The 17,916-nt window shown below is 43.3% G+C and overlaps 1 protein-coding gene and 1 long non-coding RNA gene across 3 annotated transcripts in view; one reads left to right on the top strand and one right to left on the bottom strand.

Annotated features, from left to right (window-relative positions):
* The window catches only part of LOC121276223, a 70,018-nt gene extending 69,132 nt beyond the window's left edge, over positions 1–886 (bottom strand). Inside the window, exon 1 of the long non-coding RNA XR_005942634.1 lies at positions 783–886. This is a non-coding gene — a long non-coding RNA (uncharacterized LOC121276223). The remainder of the gene's footprint in view (positions 1–782) is intronic.
* The window catches only part of naf1 (nuclear assembly factor 1 homolog (S. cerevisiae)), a 292,709-nt gene that overhangs the window by 260,788 nt on the left and 14,005 nt on the right, over positions 1–17,916 (top strand). The gene's annotated exons all lie outside the window — the stretch shown is intronic.

Genomic DNA, 17,916 nt, shown 5'->3' with positions numbered 1-17,916 from the left:
CCAGAACCAGCCACATCCTGAGAATATTTTTTTTAAAGGAGTGAGGCTGTTAGTGTTGTATAAGAAAAATTGGACCGTTTTAGTAGCATTAAATCAGATTACGTTTAATCCCAACATCCAACAAAGTAGTATGTATGTCAGATGACTTGCTGGTTGTGCATTGACCTCGGGCAGAAAAGATTTCTGGTGAACTGATGTTTTCTGAGAACTGTAGCTATCTTTCTTTTTCTTTAGTATTTTCACCAAAAGAAGCTACATATAAACAGAAAACTGTTGAATTTTTCTGCAGCTTAATTTATGACAATAAAGTGGCACTTGTAATCTAGCTCCTTCATTTTTGTCATGAGGCTATATTTTACAGCTGCTACTAACCTGCCAGCCTTTAGAAGGCTGTGTCAATATTTTTGAAATTGTCAGCAGGTTTTGTCAATTTGCTCGGTTGGTCTGTATGCTATTTACTACATTAACTTGGAGTCATGCTAAAGGAAATAGGGTGGGGAAGCATATGCTTTGTGCGTTTTTTTCTAATTTTAGCTATAACTTTAGATTGCTCAATTCGTAGCCATGAGAAGTGAATTTGAGTACTGATCAGAAATGATATTTACGGTGACCCTCAGAGAAAATTTGTCTTCCTTGAAAAGTGACCATTCTCATATTGTCCAAGTATATCTTTTGATGAAATGACCATAGTATGACAGACACTGTCTACGAGCTGGACAGTTTTGTTTATTCTGTATCACGGATATGTGAGGAAAAATTAAAGAAAAGTGAAGCGACGTTACCTTGTTTCTTTTCTCCTTGAGGTCATTTTTCAACTCGAGCAACCTTCAAACCTTAAAGCCAAAGAATGGAGTACTTCTTGTGATGTGAAATGTTAACCTATTAGGGTCAGTTTCTGGATGGTTTTATCAGCAACAGCTGCAAGTTTGTCAATGTGTTCAAGGCTAAAGGGATAAGCCTCGGTGTTTAGCTAGTTGTGCATTAAAATGAGAGGGAGGAAGAAGTTTTTATAGATGAGGTATTAAATAAAGAAGGCCACACTCACATTTGGAGTAGGAAAGGGAGGGTATGTACTTGAGGACAGGTCCCTATTAAAAAGGGGACATTGAGAGCTGATCTGGATCAGGAAGGCACTGTACAAGACTGCCCTTGCTGACAGGTTAGCCAGTGCTGTGGGGGAGGGTTTAAACTAATTTGGCAAGGAAGGCAGGGCAGTAGCATTACGAGATGCAAGATACACTAACAAGTGGAAGACGATAAAAGCAATAGAATAAAAAAAGTTCAGAAATAGGAGGGACTGGGGAGAAATGTGAGGCAGTCTGCGATGGGTTTGGCATGCATGTACTTAAATGCACAAAGCATGGTAAATAAGGATGGTGAGCTGCAGCACACGTTGCCACATGGGACTATGATATCAAGCCAGTAATAGAGACCTGGCCTAAAGAGCAGGAAATTGGGAACTTTTGATATCCCTGGCTACAAGGTGGAGAAAAAAAAGATGTGTGTGAATTGGTGGCAGGAATAAGCAAAAAAACTAGTATAAACACTCAAGAGGATTTGTGGTTCAATGGTAGATTCTATTTGGTTAGAATTAATGCACAATAGAGGAACTATTATGCTATCAGGCAAATACTGTAGACTAATAGGAAGGAGATAAGAGTCCACAGAGGCATTATGGCACAGAAGGAGGACATTTGACCCAATGAATCCATGCTGCTTTCTCTAGAGCATTTCAATCAGTCCCCATTACCCCAGTCTTAACTCAGCCCTGCAAGTTTATCTCCCTCAGGTGCCCACCCATTTGGCTTGCAAAATCATTCATTGCCTTTGCTTCCACCACCCTCGTAGGCAGCGAGTTCCAGATCATTACCACTGCTGTGCAAAAAAAAAGGGTTTTCTTCACATTCCCCTCTGCATCTCTTGCCTAAAATCTTAAATCTTAGCTAATGGGAACACATTTTCTTTGATATCATGGTTCCATGTGGCAATATGTGCTTCAGTTCACCAACCTTATTTATCATGCTTCGTGCATTTAAGCACAGGCATGCCAAACCCATCACAGACTGCTTCACATTTCTCCCCAAATCCCTCCTATTTCTGAACTGTTTTTATTCTATTATAAATATATATAATGTGTGTGTGTGTGTGTGTGTGTGTATTTTGCAGGCAAATTATAAAAGGTCTGTAGAAAATACAGAGTAATGACAATGGAGGGGACTTCAGTTATTCCAGTTTGGACTTGGAATATATCAGGAAAAAGAGGAGGAGGAGAAGGAATTCCTGAAGTCTACAAGAGAATGTTCTTGATCAGTATACTTCTGGCTCAAATGAGGAAGGAAGCAGTGCTTGATCTGGTTTGTAGGAATCAAGTAGATCATGTTCAAAAACGGACGAGAGAGAGAAACCCTAAAGTTACACGCCTTCAGCCTAATATTGATGGGTTGGTTGGGGGGATACTTTGACAGACAATAATTGGAACAAATTGATTGGAATTTGAAAAGATACAGGGTAATAGATGACACCCAAGTATCTTGGCACCTCCTCTGTTTCTACCTTTTCACCACCTTGAAAGCACCCTGTTCCATCGTTTTCAAGTCTCAAATAGATTACCTCACATTTGCCTGCATTGAAATCAATTTGCCACAGTTCTGCCCATTCACTATCAATATTTCTTTGTAATTTTATATTTCCAACTATGTTGCTTACAATGCCGCTTATCTTTGTATCAAATACATATGTGGATTTCTATCCCATTATCCAAGTCATTAATTGAGGCCCTAAAACATCCTTGCAAACATCATTAATCACATCTTGCCAATTAGATAACCTGCCCGTTATTCTTGCTCTCTGTCTCCTGCCACAGCCAATTTCCTAACCAGGCCAACAACTTGCCTTCAATTTCATGAACTTGAACTTTAGCTAACAATTTCTTGTAAGGAACTTTATCAAATTCTGGTAGTCCATATGAATAACAACCATAGACATGCTCCTATGTGCCATTTTAGTCACTGCTTCAAAAAATACAGTCAGGCTCATCAGGCATTACCTGCTCTTTACAAATTCATTCTGGTGCTCTCTGATCAGCTAAAAATGTTCAAGGTGGTCAGTCACCCCATTCTTTAATTTGTTAATGACAAATTTTGTTTGTGTAACTTAATTTAGTTCTTTGAAGTAATGTATCGTGACTTTCAAAAAGGCATTTGATAAATTACTGCGTAACAAACTTTAAAAAATGAAAGCCTGTGGAATTAAAGGGGAAGTAGCTTTGTGGAAATGAAAATGGTTAAGGGACATAAAGCAGAGGAAAGTGATAATCAAAATTTGTGGACAGCAACAATTTTTTAGAAATTGTATATAGAGGCAGAATGTGACAAAATACAGGAAAACATTAATAAATTTGTAGAATGAGCATGTGATTGGCAAATGAATTTCAGGACAGACAGATGTGAAGTTTGGTAGGAAGAATAAAGAGGCCATCTTCTGTTTGGATAATCTGTAGGGTGGAGGAGCAAAAAGTTAATGGGCTGCATACACACATCGTGTAAAGTAAACACAGGTTAATAAGACCATTGAAAAAAGTAAATCAACCACTGGGGTTCATTTCTTGAGGGATAAAATTAAACAACCTTGTATTGAACCTTGGTTATGCCACATTGGAGAAAAATCAAGGCAATAGAGCAGTGTAACGGTTTAGGTAAAGACAAATAGAGTGGGACAGGAATGAACAGAGTTTAACGGTGACCCTGTGAATAAGGTCCTTGCAAAGAATAGTAGTAACAAAATTAAAGACTCTATCTAATTGCACAAAGCATTCGTAATAAGGCAGATGACCTTTTTTTATTTCATGGGATATGGGCATTGCTGGCTCGGCAAATGGTGGTGGTGAGCTGCCTTCTTGAACCACTGCAGTCCATATGGTGTAGGAACACCCACAGTGCTGTTAGGAAGGGAGTTCCAGGACTTTGACCCAGCTACAGTGAAGGGATGGTGATTTAGTTCCAAGTCAGGATGGTGTGGGGCTTGGAAGGGAACCTGCAGGTGGTGATGTTCCCATGCATCTGTGACCTTGTCCTTCTAGATGGTAACGGTCGTGAATTTGGAAGGTGCTGCCAAAGGAGCCTTGGTGAGTTGCTGAAGTGCATCCTGTAGATGATACACACTGCTGCTACTGGTGCATCAGTGGTGGATGGAGTAGATGTTGAAGGCAGTGGATGGGGTACTAATCAAGCGGGCTGCTTTGTCCTGGATGGTGTCAAGCTTCTTGAGCGTTATCGCAGTAGTACTCATCCTGGCAACGGAAGAGTGTTCCATCACACTCCTGACTTGTGCCTTGTAGATGGTGAACAGGATTTGGGGAGTCAGGAGGTGAGTTACTCACTGCAGAATTCCCAGCCTCTGACCCGCTCTTGTAGCCACAGTATTTATATGGCTAAAACAAAAACAAAAATACCTGGAAAATCTCAGCAGGTCTGGCAGCATCTACAGAGAGGAACACATTTAGCGTTTCGAGTCCAAATGACCCTTCAACAGAACTAAGGAAAAATAAAAGAGAGGTGAAATATAAGCTGGTTTGAGGGGGGTAGGACAAGAAGAGCTGGATAGAAGGCCAGTGATAGGTGGAGATAACCAAAAGATGTCACAGACAAAAGGACAAAGAGGTGTTGAAGGTATCTAAAGGTATGTGCTAATCAAGGGTAGAAAGCATTTATATAAAATTTATATGGCTAGTCCAGTTCAGTTCAATTTCTGGTCAGTGGTAACCCCCAGAGTGTTAAAAGTGGGAATTCAGTACTGTCAAGGGGCGATGGTTAGATTCTCTCTTGTTGCCATTGCCTGGCACTTGTGTGGCGCGAATGTTACTTGCCACATGTCAGTCCAAGTTTGGATATTGTCCAGGCATTACTGCATTTGGACATGGACTGCTTCAGTATCTGAGGAGCTGGTGCTGAACATTGTTCAATCATCAGCGAATATCCCCACTTCTGACCTCCTGATGGAAGGATGGTCATTACTGAAACAACTGGAGATGGTTGGCCCTGGGGGCTACTATGAGGAACTCCTGCAGTGATGTCTGGGGACTGAGGTGATTGAACTCCAACAACCACGATCTTTGCCATATGCAGGGTCCTCCTTTGTGCGTAACTCCAACCATTGGAGAGTTTTCCCCCTGATTTCCCCATTGACTCCAGTTTTGTTAGGGCTGCTTGATGCCACACTCGATCAAATCCTGTCTTGATGTCAAGGGCAAACACTCTCACCTCACCCCTGGAATTTAGCCTTTTTCTCTATGCTTGGACTAAGATTGTAATGAGGTCAGAAGCTGAGTGGCCTTGGCAGAATCTAAACTGAGCATCAGTGAGCAGGTTATTCCGAAGCAAGTGCCACTTAATGGCACTGTTAATGACCCCTTCCAGCACATTACTGATGGTCGAGAGTAGACTGATGGGGCAGTAATTGGCTAGGTTGTCCTGCTTTTTGTGTAGAGGATGTACCTGCATTTTTCCATATTGTTGGGTTGATGCCAGTGATGTAGCTGTACTGGAACAGCTTGGTTAGGGGCGCGGCAAGTTCTGGAGCACAAGTCTTCAGTACTATTGCAGGAATATTATCAGGGCCCAAAGCCTTTCCAGCATCAAGTGCCTTCAGCCGTTTCATGATCTCGCATGGAGTGAATCAAATTGGCTGAAAATAAACATCTGTGATGCTGGGAACCACTGGAGGAGGCCGAGGTGGATCATCCACTCGGCACTTCTGGCTGAAGGTTGTTGCAAATGCTTCAGCCTTGTCTTTTGCGCTGATATGCTGGGCCCCCCCATCATTGAGGATGGGAATATTTGTGGAGCTGCCTCCTCCAGTGAGTTGCTTAATTGTCCACTACCATACACGACTGGATGTGGCAGAATTGCTGAGCTTAGATTTGATCCGTTGATTTTGGGATTGCTGAGCTCGTTTATCGCATGCTGCTTTTGCTGTTTGGCACCCAAGTCATCCTGTGTGTAGCTTTGCCAGGTTGGCACCTCATTTTTAGGTATGCCTGGTGCTGCTCCTGGCATGCCCCCCACGCATTGAATCAGGGTTGATCCTCTGGCTCGGTGGTAATGGTAGAGTCGGGGATATGCCAGGCCATGAGGTTGCAAATTGTGGTTGTATATAATTCTGCTGCTGCTGATGGCCCACAGTGCCTCATGGTTGCCCAGTTTTGAGTTGCGAGATTTGTTTGAAATCTATCCTATTTAGCATGGTGGTGGTTCCACACAACGCAATGGAGGGTATCCACAGTGTGAAGACAGGACTTTGTCTCCACAAGGACTGTGTGGTGGTCACTCCTACGAGTAATACTATGGACAGATGCATCTGCAGCAGGTAGATTGATGAGGATGTGGTCAAGCAGGTTTTCCCCTCTTGTTGGTTCCCTCACTACCTGCCACAAATCCAGGCTGGCAGCTATGCTCTTTAGGACTTAGCCAGCTCGGTCAGTAATGTTGCTACTGAGCCACTCTTGGTGGTGGACGGTCAATTCTGTGGCCTAGCCACCCTCAGTGCTTCCTTCCATATTCAACGTGAAAGCATTGATTCATCAGCTGAGGGGATTGAGGTAAGAGGGCGCATGCAGGTGGTATTCAGCAGAAGGTTTCCTTGCCCATGTTTGACCTGATGCCATGAGACCTCATGCGATCCAGAGTCTGTTGAGGGCTCCGGGCAGCTGCCTCCTGACTGTATACCACTGTGCCACCACCTTTGGTGGGTCTGTCCTGTCAGTGGGTGGTGGGGATCCAGGGATGGTGATGGTAGTGTCTGGGACATTGTCTGGAAGATATGATTCCATGAATATGACCATGTCAGGCTGTTGCTTGACTAGCCTGTGGGACAGCTTACGTTCCCCAGATGTTAGTGAGGAGGACTTTGCATGGTCGACAGGGCTGGGTTTGCCATTATTGTTTTCGGTGCCTAGCTCGATGTCGGGTGGTTTGCCTGGTTTCATTCCCTTTTGTAGACTTTGTAGTGGTCTGATACAACTGAGTGGCTTGCTTGCCCATTTCAGAGGGCATTTAAAAGTCTGGAGTCTGGAGTCACTCACATGTAGGCAGGTAGGAATGACAGATTTCCTTCCCTAAAGGGCACTGGTGAACCAGATGGGTTTTTACGACAATCGACAATGGTTTCTTGGTCAATGTCGCTGAGACTAACATTTTTTTAAATTTCAGATTTAGTAACTGAAATTAAGTTCCATCAGCTGCCGTGGTGGGATTCGAACCCATATCCCCAGAGCATTAGTCTGGGCTTCAGGATAACTTGTCCAGTGACATTACCACTATGGCACCACCTCCCCCTAGCAGCACAGAGGATGATAAATGGTTTAGATCTAATCACCAATACAGAGACATGGTTACAAGGTAAACAAGGTTAGGAAATAAATATTCCAGGGTACACAACGTTTCAAAAAGACAGACGATAGAAAAGGAGTCGCAGCCCTGATAGTGAAGGATGCCATGAGGACAGTCGTGAGAAAGGATCTTGGCTCTGAAGATCAGGACATGGAATCGGTATGGGTGGAAATTAGGAAAAGCAAAGGGCAGAAAGTGCTGATGGGAATAATTTATTAGCCTTCTAACAGTTTTTATATTGTTGGACAGAGCGTTAAACAAGAAATAATTGGATTTGTACAAAGGCAATGTAATAATGGTGGGGGACTTTTACTTTCAGATAGACTGGATGTGTATTTGTCCAAATTCTAACCTGCATTTACTGATATTATAATGTGATTACTTCTCTTGTCCTTCTTCCTCCCTTGAATCCAAATTCCTCGTCTCCGATGTTGTTCTGCACCTTCTGACACAGTCTCTTTGTTACAATTCTCAGCATAACCTTCAATGCGTGGATAATCAGACTAATTGTGCAAAAGTCAGAACATCGGTGTGCCCTTGGCTTCTTCATTAATTTTATAAGATTAATTAATGAATACAGTTTAGAATTTGGACAGGAATTATGTTCATTTTGTAGATTTTGAAAAAGCATTCAATTGGATTGACTGGATTAAGCGCTTGACAGCGTTGAAAGACATTGGATTAGACTGGAGAGATAAATGACTCATAAGAAATCTGTACATGCAACAAATGGCAACAGTGAGAGAAGCCAATTGTAGATTTTGAATCATGTGTAATTGGAAGTGGAGTTCGGACAAGGGTGTTGTTCGTCACCAGTCATCTTCAGCATCTGTGCAGAAACAATGATCAAAGAAGCGCCTGAAGACACAAAATCTAGCATTAAGATTGGAGGGCAAATGATAACATCAGTTAGATTTTCAGGTGACACATACTTGTAGCAAGCACCGAAGGAGGATTACTAGAACTCATAGACTGGTAACAGCAGGTACGAACTTTGGAATGAAAGTGAACATTGGCAAAACCAGAGTGATGCATATCTCAAAATCATCAAGAAATATCCATGTATTGTGCCATGAAATCATTGATCTTTGTGTCCCTGGGCTAAATTAGCAGTCTGTGGAGATTGTAACATTTAAGGTGCAGTATGATCCAATGCTTGTTACATTGGTTCCTGCTTAGGTCCCATAAGGGTGGGACCCTCTGAGTGATTTGACAGGTCTCCAGATTAATTCAAGGGCCAGTGAACAACTCTTCTTGAGGCAGCCCGTTTCAGGGAGCTTGCCAGCCTACAATTGTCACAGAGACAGGGACAGGCAGAGGTCCCAGTTAAGTGAAGTTTAAAAAAGCATTGAAAGAGCTGTAAGGAGTAGGCTCTTAGGGCTACTGGGGCAAAGGTACCCCTTTGGAGCAGTGGTGTTCTGCTTGGCACGGCCAAAAATCTGAAAGTGTGCTTGTAAGCTAGTGTTTGAGTCTACTCGGGAATCCAGGGAAAAGGAACCTTGGAAGGCAAGAATGAAACCCTGTGAGGTGGGCCATTGTTGAAGCCATCCGAGTGGGAGCAAATTTTGGAGAGAATTCCAAGGCAAGTGCTTCAAGCGTGGTGTTTGGAATCCCTCGTGAGACAGAGTTTCAATGAGACTGTTTGACTTGGTGTTTACTGATGTCTGGGTGGGTTTTTGTGAAATCCATTGTTTGCATCAGCATTTACTCTGTAGTGTGGTGTGTTTTGACCACAGTTCACCTGTTAGTTCACATGTACCTGATATTTACACTGAATGTTAAAAGTATAGGATGCATGTTGTAAATTGTTTTATCTTTGAGCTTGTATAGTAAAGTTTGTTTTTGTTTGTTGATAACCCGTGGAATCTTGTGGCTTTATTCCAAAAGCAGGTGCCTTGAATCTCAACATTTTATCTACTTTAAACAAAACGTTATTAGTCCTTAACCGGATCTCCGGTTCTGACCAGGGATCATAACAACTGATAGAAGGAAGAAAACTAGAACTGTTGCAAGAATTCAAGTAATTAGGAAGCATAATATCTGCAGATGGAAGATGCAACAAAGAAATAAGAATAAGGATAGCAATGGGAAAGGCAGGACAAAAACAGAACATTCTGGAAAACTCAGCAGGTCTAACAGCATCTGTGGAGAGAAAAACAGAGTTAACATTTAGAGTCCAGAATCATATGTGCAATTCTGGTCACCACATTACCAGAAGGATATGCAGGCGTTGGAGAGGGTGCAGAGGAGGTTTACCAGGATGCTGCCTGGTCTGGAGGTTATTAGCTGTGAGGAGAAGTTGGAGAAACTCGGATTGTTCTCACTAGAGCGACGGAGATTGAGGGGTGACTTGACAGAAGTTTACAAAATTATGAGTGGCATGGACAGAGTAGATAGTCAGAAGCTTTTTCCCAGAGTGGAAGAGTCAATTACTAGGGGACATAGATTTAAGGTGAGAGGAGAAAACTATAGAGGAGATGTGCGTGGCAAGTTTTTTTACGCAGAGGGTAGTGAGTGTCTGGAATTCGCTGCCAGAGGTGGTGGTGGAAGCAGGTACGATAGTGGTGTTTAAGAGGCAGCTTGACAAATACATGAATAGGATGGGAATAGAGGGATACGGACCCCAGAAGTACAAAATGTTTTAGTTGACAGGCAATATGTTCGGCGCAGGCTTGGAGGGCCGAAGGGACTGTTTCCTGTGCTGAACGTTTCTTTGTTCTTTGTTCTTTGAATCAGACATGTAAGAGACATAATGAAGGGTGTATTTCAAGGAAGAAGAGGAAGGAAGAGAATGCTGGATGACTTGAAAATTGAAGGACGTTTTTGACAAATGAAAAGATTGGCACAGGATAAAAAGAGCTGGAAAGACTACTATGAGCAAGGACTTGCCCTCCAGCAGAGCACACTTGATGATGTTGAGACTGGACAAATCAAACTGGCAAAGATAGTCAGGAAAATGAGTTTGTAGAATGCCTTTGTGACAGTTCCCTGGAAAAATATGTTGTGAAACCAACTAGGGATAAATCTGTCTTAGATCTAATAGTGTGCAATGAGGCAGGTTTTATTAGTAATCTCATAACAAAAGATCCTCTGGGGAAAAGAATGATCATAATGGCCGTTGAATTCCATATTAAGTTTTGAAAGCACCATACTCGAGGCCCAAATAAACTCTTGGGTTTGCGGTTAGCAGTGCAGAGAGGATGAATGTTGAATGGTAGCAGTGTGCAGGCTGGACACTTGTGAAGCCTAAGTAGGGCTTGCAGTTTGTCCATAGGGAGGCTGAGAAGGAAGAGAGTCAGATGGGGAAGAACTAAAATAAAGGTAGGAGGCAGGAGCTGGTTGCTTTGATAAATAAACTAAAAGGTATGTCGTAAATAAACAAGTGGGAAACATTTCTTTTAAATTCAAAAAAAGTTAATCAAAAATGCATTCTATTAAAAACAAGAACTCAGCAAGGAAAGGAAGCTAAGGATAGTATTACATTAAAAGAGGCTTAAAATGATGCAAAGGATTGTAGTGAGCCTGAGGATTGGGAGTGTTTGAGAAACCAGCAAAGGGGGACCACAATTTGATGGAAAGGGAATATATAGAATATATGAGAGTAAGCCGGGAATATAAGAATAGATTGTTAGAACTTGTGTAAGAGAGTATATAAAAAGGAGAGTAGTTAAAATAATTCTCCCTTAAAGGCAGAGACATGGGAAATTATCCTGGGGAATGGGGAAATAACAGCGACATTGAAAATTTATTTTGTGTCTGTCTTCACAGAAGAAGTCCCAAATTACAAACCAGAACTAGAGGGTGACCAAAGGACTAAAAAGATTGAGAAACTTAAGATAATTATCATTAGCAGGGAAAAAATATTGTGGAAACTTGAGGGATAAAAAAATCTCAAGGATCTGATAGTCTACATCCAAAGAGGTAGTTGCAGAAATAGTGGATGCACAGGTTATAATTTTCCAAAACTTCTTAGTTGCTAGAACAGTCCCAGCAAATTAGAAGTTAGATATCAGTTATAGGTTTGTACATATAACACTGTTGCAAGAAAGGAAGGAGAGAAAAAACAGGAAACTGTGATCAGGAAAATGCTGCACTCTATTATTAAGGAATTCTTAATGCACTTAGAATATTATAGTATGATCAGGCATTGTCAACATGGTTTTTTGAAAGGAAGTCGTGTTTGACAAGCTTTTTTGAGGATGTAACTAGCAGGATAGATAAAGGGAAATCAGTCAATGGGTTAGAAGTAACATATTAGCCAGTCCTGATGATGCAAACTTCCAATGATTACCCTACGTCCCCAAGAACAAAGTCAGGAATTCTCACCAGCCTTCTTTGGTACATGTCCGCCCCTGTGGCTGCCTACGCTCTGCTTCTATGGCCAGTGGGCCTGACTCTTTCCCACGTCCAGCCGCTTCCCCTTCAGAGCAAAGATCACAACATCCTTGGGCCTTTCTAATAAGGTGAGTCTGGTGAGTCAGCAAATTCCCTGACTCGAGCTACCCGCTTGGCTGTGAAAAGACTGTATGAAAAGGATGCACCATCCATAGCTAACTAAAGAAGCTAAGAATGGTATCAAAATGAAAGAAAAGATGTACAACGCTGCAATGATTAGTAGGATGGAAGATTGTGAATATCTTAGAAGCCAACAAAGGATGACTAAAAAATAATAGAGAGAAACATGAGAGACAGCTAGCAAGAAATATAAGAAATGTACTATGAAGTATGCAAATTGGATAAAGGAGTTAAAGTAGGTGTTGGTCCTTTAGAGGTAAGACTGGGAAGTTAATAATGAGAAACAAAGAAATGGCAAAGACTTTGCACAAGTATTTTGCATCTGTCTTCACAATAGAAGACAAAAAAAGCATTCCAAGGATAGTAAAAGATCAAGAGACAAAAGGGAGGGAGGAAGTTAAAGTAAACAATCGTAATCACTAGAGAAAAAGCACTGGGAAAACTAATGGAACTAAAGACTACCAAGGCCCCTTGACTTAATGGCGTGAGGAACTTAAAAAGAGGTGGTAGCATTATTTGTTAATATTCCAGAAATCCGTAGATTCTGGAAAGGTCACTGCAGATTGGAAAATCACAAATGTAACACCTCTATTCAAGAAAGGAGGGAGACAGAAAGCAGGGAACTATCTGACAACGGGGAAATGTTTAAATCTATTATTAAGGAGGAAGTAACAGGACATTTAGAAAATCATAATACAGAGGATAAACATGGTTTTGTGAAAAGGAAATTGTGTTTGACAAATTTGAGAGTTTGTTGAGGATGTAACAAGTAGGGTGGATTAAAGGATACCAGTAGATGTTGTGTATTTGGGTTTCCAAAGGCATTCAATAAGGTGCCACATAAAAGGTTGCTGAGATAAGGTCTCATGGTCTGGGGGGGTGGTGGGGAGGGGTGATATATTAGCTTGGGTAGAGGATTGACTAACTAACATAAAGCAGAGAGTCAGGATAAATACGCCATTTTGAGGTTGGCAAACTATAACTAGTGGAGTGCCTCGGATCAGTACCAGGGCCTCAACTGTTTGATTGTGACAGCCTTTGACCTGGAGACAATCCAGTGAGGGGAAATTTGTAATTACTTTAAAACGTCTGTGGAATCTAATTGTTTTTAAGAATGTTTGTTTGATAAGTGCTTTTAAGAGTTTACATCAGTTGTAAAGGAATCAATTGCAATTTTCTTGTATAATAAGAAATAATGGTCCATGTGAGTTACTGACCTTTGACCTGGAAGCAGTACCAACAGGGAGGAATTTAAGACGAGAAGCAATATGTCTGGCAGTCAAAGGAGAGTACAAGCAGAGGAGCTAGAGAGTGAAAGCACAGATGCAGATACAAAGAGAAAGAAGTCAGAGACAGAAAGAGGGACTCACCAAATCCTTGTGAGGAGAAGAAGCAAATCTCTCTCGGGAAGAGGTCAGTTTTCCTGTTTGGCAGAAAAGGAGGTAGGAGCTCTTGGACATATTCTGCGAGCTGGCTGAAAAGATCTAAAACCTGCAAGGCTGTGTTAATAGCTTGGAGATGCTATTGAGTGAACCAAAGTGTTACTGGTTGGTCAGTTAAAAAGGAACTCTGGGAAGCTACACCATTGGGACTGTTGTGACCCAAGGCAAAGAGGGTTAGTAGAAGTGTGGCTTGCTGATGATGCTCATATCCATGAAACTCAGGAGGTGAAAGGTGATGTCGTATAGAAAAAGAACAGCATATTGTGGAACTGTATAGCTACATAATGCCATACACGCTGAAGGGGAATGCTTGTGGTTGTGTAAGGCATATCTTTGTATCGACTATTTAAAGTGAAATTCACGTTTTTATTTGAAGTATCATTTGCCTGTTAATTGATATGTAATTTGCATTGGTTCTGATCCATGTTAAAGTAAAAGTTACAAAAAGTGAAATCCTGTTGGTAATTGCTTCAATTGGAAGTTGTTTATAAATTTAGTTATTTTGGTTCGTACTGCCCCCACAGTGCTTGTAACACAGTCTATATTAATGACTTGGATGAAGGGACTGACTATATTGTAGTCACGTTTGCTGATGATACAAAGATAGGTACGAAAGCAAGTTGTGAGGAGGACACAGAGTCTGCAAAGAGACATAGGTAGTAGTTGTTTGGTAGTACAGAACTTTGAGTATGGTTGAGAAAAGAGACATGCTATTGAAAGTTTTCATCTTGCACTCATCAGGACAGCTATGCAAGATAAACCAACAGTAAAGAAAACAACAATATATATTGCAAGAGAAGAGAGTGCTGATTGATTGGCTGTGTTACACAAATCGTTACTCAGAAAAAGTTAGAATTAAAATCTCTTCTAATTCTGGCTAACTATAGAAAAGACATAGACAAGCCCTGCATGGGACATTTCCCCACCGTACCACCCCCCCCCCCCCCCCACAAAACCTACCCCTACCCCTCAACTACACCCTACACTGTATTCCCCAACCCTTCCCCCCCACCCCACCAACTCCCCATGGGATTCCCCACCCACTCAACCTCCGATCCCCACACCCCCCAAATTCTATTCACTTACCTTTAGAGACTTGCCTTCTGTCTAGCCTTTCAATTTCAGTGGGAACTTTAAACTTAACTGATTTACAGTAGCTAGTGCTGGGCTTCTGAGACAGCTACACTGCCTGGATCTCGCCTGACCTGAGTTGGACGGTCAGGTGAGACAGGCATGGAAGACATTTCCCGTAAGTAATTGGGCACGGAGTGGTAATCCGACTTTGATTCTACTTCGAGGATGTTATGGCCTGTATTGATCTAGTTCGGGTGTAACCATTTATTATCACTCGAGTCAATATTTTTGGTAATTGACATGCCTAGGAAATATGGCCTAGGAAAAGGGTAATAAGCAGTCTGTGTGGCAGTGTCTTAATTTTCAGTTTGGTCGAATAGATCAGCTTATTTTGTTTTCCCATTTGACTGCTTTTGTAGTGTATTTGTAAATCAACACTTCAAAATAATTTGGATAAATAGTTCTCTGTGGCTCCGTTTTTAAGAAACAGCGAAGCACAAGACAAAGCAAGTTGTCCAGGATGTTGTGGCAGTGGTGACAACAAAATTGTCAACATTTACCACATGTAGAATCATAGAGCAACAAGTTATGGCACAGAAGGAGACCATTTGGCCCATCGTGTCTGTGATGGCTCTCTGCACTCCCCTTTACCCCACAGCCCTGCAAGTATTTTCTCTTCACTTAACTGTTCAATTCTATTTTGAAGGCCTTGATTGAATTTGCCTCCGCCACATTCCCAGGCAGTGCATTTCAGATCCCAAACACTCACTGCGTAAAGAAGTTCTTCCTCATATAGTCATTGCTTCATTTGCCAATCACCTTAAACCAATATTGTCTGGTTCTTGCTCATTCCACCAATGGGAACAGGGTTTCTATCTACTCTGTCCAGAACTCTCATGATTTTGAACACCGTTGTCAAATCTTATCTTAATCTTCTCCAAGGAGAATATCCTCAGCTTCTGCAATCTGTCCATGCAACTAAAGTTCTTCATTCTTTGAACCATTCTCGTACAGCAGGATTTTTCACTCAGCTTGCGGATAGACGCCCGACATGAATTAAAGTGCATTGACGTCGGTCGAGCGTGCAATATTTCACTAGGCGGGTACGCGATGAAGACAGAGGCGCGCCCGCCATTAATTAAGTGGCCAGTTAAGGCCCTTGAGATACCAGTTGTCTCCTACTTCACGTAGCCCATGCGATTTTCAGGCTGTCGCACAGGCAGCACCGGCAGGCAGGCAGGCCATAATTTGCAAAACCTCATCCACAGGCTGGATAAGATGGGTCAGTGGCCTTGTCAAAGTGATTAGTGAGGAGTTTTGGATATCACTTGCTGCCTCTTGCTTCTGTGAAGAGGACAGCTTCATTTTGCTTCAGAGCTGCATTCAGAGAATTTAGAGGCTTCGGTTCAGGACTCAGTGTTTTTCCCAGGCCCCTGGAGGATTCACACCATGTGAGCCCTTCCAGGTATCAGATAGCCTCCCCTTACCCTTGTAATGAGGATTGTGGTCTCCACTGAAGGCACCTCCTCTGAGGAGAAAGAGAGGGACAGAAGGGGGAGGAGGTCAGGTGTAGGCCAGGTGTCCCTATTCAGTTTTCAGGGGAGTGACCTGTGGGAGGAGAGGTGCAGGGGCCAACAGGAAGGCCAAGGTGGAAGGGGCCGCTGAAGAAGCCAATATCCTGCTGCCAGGGTTTACAGGTGGCAATGCAGCTACCTCAATATGTCTTAGGTGGAATGCCGAAGGAGGCTCCATTCCTGAAGGGAGACAGTGACCTCCATTTGTCAGAGGATTGGCCCTGAGATCAGCTCTGACAGTGTGGGTGGACATCCCCTGCCAGTGGCACTGAAGGTTACGGTGGTCCTCAATTTCTATGCCTCCAACTCCTTCCAGGGGTCAGTGAGGGATCTGTGTAGAGTCTCCCAATCAGCTGTCCACAATTTCGTCAAACTGGTGACAGACGTTTTGTTTAAATGTGCAATGACTTTCATTCATTACCGTACGGACAAGGCCAGCCAGGCTGAGTGAGCCAGAGGCTTCGCAGTGATTGCTGGGATCCCCCACGTCCAGGGCGCAATCAACTGCACACATGTGGCCATCAAGGCGCCAGCAGGTGAGCCCGGTGCCTTTGTCAACAGGAAGGGATTCCACTCCATGAATGCACAGATGGTGTGTGATCATAGACTGCAGATTCTGCAAGTCTGTGCAAGTACCCAGGCAGCTCCCATGACGCATATATCCTGAGACACTCCTAGGCCCCAAGGCTCTTCAGTGCTCCAGCCTGACTGGATGGATGGCTGCTGGGTGACAAGGGCTATCTGCTCAAAAGGTGGCTCATGATGCCTCTCCACCATCCAAGAACAGAGGCTGAGCAGCGGTACAGTGGGAGCCATGCCTCCACAAGGATGGTGGTCGAGAGAATCATCGGTCTTCTCAAGATGCACTTCTGAAGCCTGGACCGTTCAGGCGGTGCACTCCAGTACCCGCCAGATCGTGTGTCACTGATAGTGGTTGCATGCTGCGCTCTCCACAATCTGGCACTGGAAAAGGGGGACACAGTGGAGGAAGAAGATTTAGATGCAGCTGCACAGGCAACAGATGATGAATCCAGTAGTGAGGCGCTAACGCTGACTTGGGTAACCTCCAGGGAGGCAGGGACACCTGTGAGGCTTTGATCCAATGCTCCTTCAGCTAGCCTACCAAATAAGAACCACCACCACATGCCAGGACTTCAGGCTCCATACTCGATTCCTGATGGGACCAGTTCCTTGGTCAACAACATAACTATGTGTCATTGCAATAAAGCTTAAGGAGTCTCACATCATAACATCTTTACCCTGCACCTACAGAACAAAGGAAGCATCCAGAGGCCAGTCGCACAAAAAACATATCATTTACTGCTGACTGACAAACATTGCAGAAATTGACATTGACCGGTGTTTTACAACACACCATTTAAAAAGTAACAGAAAAATGGAGGAAACAAATATCACCCGTGATCAGGCCGTGTTGTGTTTAAGGTGCTTTAAGTTTTTGTTTGTGGGTGCTACGTCTAGAAGCTCTCCCCTCACTGGCACCGGTATTGGAGACAGCCTGCTCACTCTGCTGTCTTTTTGGCCTTGATGACCTTGATGGGCGTCCTCTGGCCCGTGGAGCCTATGCTGGCCCCACCTGGGAGGGAGTGGCCAGTCGCTGCAGCTTCATTGGATGCCACGGTCACTAGCAAAGGGTTGGAGCAGCTGCTGCCATCACCCAGAGTGTCCTGAGAAGGGCCCGCAGAGACGACAAGCAGCTCGTGCACCAACGTGAGGTTGCTTTAGACCTCCCTGCTCACCATTGATGGATGGGCACCTGGCTGGGATACTGGGTGCCCAATCCATCTCCCACACTGACACTGACCACCTGAGGTCATTGCTGGTGTGAGGGCTTGCAGGTCTAAGCGCATCCTCAGGAACCCCTGATTAAGCCCCTGGAGGAGTTTCTCCATGAGAGTCGTCACTCTA

The sequence above is a fragment of the Carcharodon carcharias genome, chromosome 1 (genome assembly GCF_017639515.1).
Source record: "Carcharodon carcharias isolate sCarCar2 chromosome 1, sCarCar2.pri, whole genome shotgun sequence".
Classification (NCBI taxonomy): domain Eukaryota; kingdom Metazoa; phylum Chordata; class Chondrichthyes; order Lamniformes; family Lamnidae; genus Carcharodon; species Carcharodon carcharias.
The sequence above is the reverse complement of the archived record's forward strand: the minus strand, read 5'-3'. Positions and strand labels throughout refer to the sequence as shown.